The sequence below is a fragment of the Pteropus vampyrus genome, unplaced genomic scaffold (genome assembly GCF_000151845.1).
Source record: "Pteropus vampyrus isolate Shadow unplaced genomic scaffold, Pvam_2.0 Scaffold364, whole genome shotgun sequence".
Lineage (NCBI taxonomy): Eukaryota > Metazoa > Chordata > Mammalia > Chiroptera > Pteropodidae > Pteropus > Pteropus vampyrus.
The window spans coordinates 30,369-32,945 of record NW_011889145.1 but is presented as its reverse complement, the minus strand read 5'-3'; positions in this window follow the sequence as shown (position 1 = coordinate 32,945).

Here is a 2,577-nt window from a genome sequence, read left to right as displayed (position 1 = left end):
GGGCTGCCTCCGCGACGCCCCTCTTCCTGCTTCTATTCGGGGGCCTCCCTTACTGCCTCCATCTGGGGAGACCCCCGCCTTCTGCCGCCACTCGGCTTTGGAACTTCGGCGTGAGTTTCTCTGCGGCAAAGGGCTGTGTTTTCACAGGGTCACAAAGCTCCCCGGAAGAGCTCGAGAAGCAGGACGTGCAAAGCGCCTGGGCTGGGGGACGCCTGGGTGTCGGGGCGCCAGCCCGGCTCCCTCCCTGGCCGAGCGACTCACGCACGGCGGTGGCAGACCACCTGGAATCAGCCTCCATCACGGAGGTGACAGCTCCTGGCCGCCATGGGCGGCCTGTAAGGGGTGAGTTCGGAGGAGGGGTCTTCCCTCTGTCCCCCGGAATGCAGGGACTACCTGAGGTTCTGGGGTTTGCTGCCCGTTTGTCCCCTGTTTCCCGGAAACATTCTGAACGTTTCTACGTTTGTGTGCGTGCTTCAGGGAGACGGAGGGCGGTCCAGCGCGGGAAGGAGCCATGTCCGAAGCCTCCCGGAGTTCAGGGTGACTTCCTCGTCAGAGGCTCTGCCTGAGGCGCAGTCAGAGCTGGACCACGAGCTGTGCTACATCCGTCACCCTCTGGGGACCAAGCGTGCCCCATGTCCCCATGAGGAGGCCGCAGGGTCGGCGGAGACTCAACAGCATGTCCAATTCCAGCCAGCTCCCTCTCGTCAGAGTGACCACGGCTCCTGGCCAGCAGGCGACGCTGTGGGAGGCCCTCTGCGGCCACGCCATGCCGCCCGTCCGCCCTGAGGTGGGACAGAGCTGAGAGCAGCCTAGACGTTCCCGTCACCTTTGCCTTGGACGTGACATTTTGTCGCGGTTCACGAGAGTGTCAGTCCCCAAGGCTCGGACGCCCTAAAGTGCTGGTCACTCGTCGCGGACAGCAGCACCGTGCCATGGGGCAGAGAGACACGCAAAGCGACTCCCCATCCGCATGGCCGCGTTTCCAGGTGAGGTCACTTCTTCCCTTTTCTGGTCCCTCGCTTTAAAGCCGAATCCAAGAGCAATGAGCTGAGACGCCCAAGGCCCCCGTGGGTCTCCCCGGAGGCTCCGAGGGGAATCGGGCAAAAGCTCGTTTCCCTCTTTGTTCTGACCGCCGGGAAGCTCAGAGGCGCGTTTGCAGCTGCACAGGAGCACAGGGCGCTCTGTTTTGATCTGGGCTCTGTCCTGACGGCCTCTTCTCTTTCCCCTTTGCCCGACGTCACTCGCAGTGTCTCCCTTGCTGGCTGGCGGTGCCCGTGAAGTGTGGGGCTGGAGGAGGGGACGCCACTCTGGCCCCACGGCCACCGGCTCCCTCCCCCCGCATGCGGCCGTAGCCCCTGGCGCCCAGTGTCCGTGAACGTCCCCCGGACGGTGGAGTGGCACGTGCGTCTTCCGAACGGGGTGCCGGCTGTGCGTTGGGGCAGGCATGCGGCCGGAACCTCTCCGTGCTCCGGACGCGGGGCAGCCGCGTGGGCATTGCCGGGAGCCCCTCCGCGCCCGTCTGGGTGGTGCTCCTTGTCCTCCGTGGACCGGTCACGAGCTGAGACCAGCGGCTCCCCCGCTCCCCTCAAAGGCAAACCCCATCGGGCTGCAGCGCAACATCTGGCAACATCACCCCGGGCGCGGAGGCGGGCGCGGGGGCAGGGCTACCTCAGGCACGGGCTGCGCCCCCAGGCTCCGCGTCTGCGGAAGGGAGCTCAGGTGCTCTTGGCCGTGGCAGTTTCTGGGGTGCCAGACGTCCTCACGCTTCAGTCACCCCGCTCTGCCTCGTGCTTCCTGGGGGCCGGCAGAGTCAGGCTGCCCACGGAGTCACGAAGCCGTCTGCAGCTTAAAACCTCCATCCACAGGCTTCGTGCTCCCGCGAGATGTCCGTGCGGGTGAGCGAGAGCGTCTGTCCCCAGCGCAGGGAGACCGGCCCTTGCCGCCCGCGCTGACCCCTCCTGTCCTGTCCCCTGAGTGTGGCTGTGGCGTGAACCGCACGGGCCACGTTCCGGTCCCCGGATCCGACACAAGGTCCCGCTGTGTTTGGCCGTGAGGCTCGGCTGTACGGGTCTCGGGTGCTCGCTTTTCTCTGCAGTGTTGGGGAGTTGGTTTTCTCCCGCCCCCCCACCGAGGCTTTGCCAGGGCTGCGAATTTCCAGATCTCCTAAGACCCCGTGTCTGCGTGTGGGGTGCGCTCCGGCTCCGGGCGCCCGGCACCGCGATCGAAAGCGTGCAGCTCGCGAGCAGGAACGTGTCTGAGCGTCACACGGGTGCTCTGCCGAGTGGCAGGAAAGCGCCCGGCTCGGACTGCGCGTGTGGCCGGACGGGCGGCAGGGTTAATGCAGTGAGCGAGGCTCTCGCACGGCCGTGGGCCCGTGGGGACAGCCTGAGCCGAGAGCCGCCCGCTGAATCCCGGGTTCGGCAGACTGTGCGCCGTGATGCACAGCCGGAGACGGCACGAGCCTTTCCCCGAATGGGAACCGCAGTCAGCTGTTGGAGGGCCCCGGCCTCTCCCTGCAGAATCACCAAGTCCCGCTGGGTCCCCCATGGGACGAGCTCGGCACCCCCACGCGGGGCT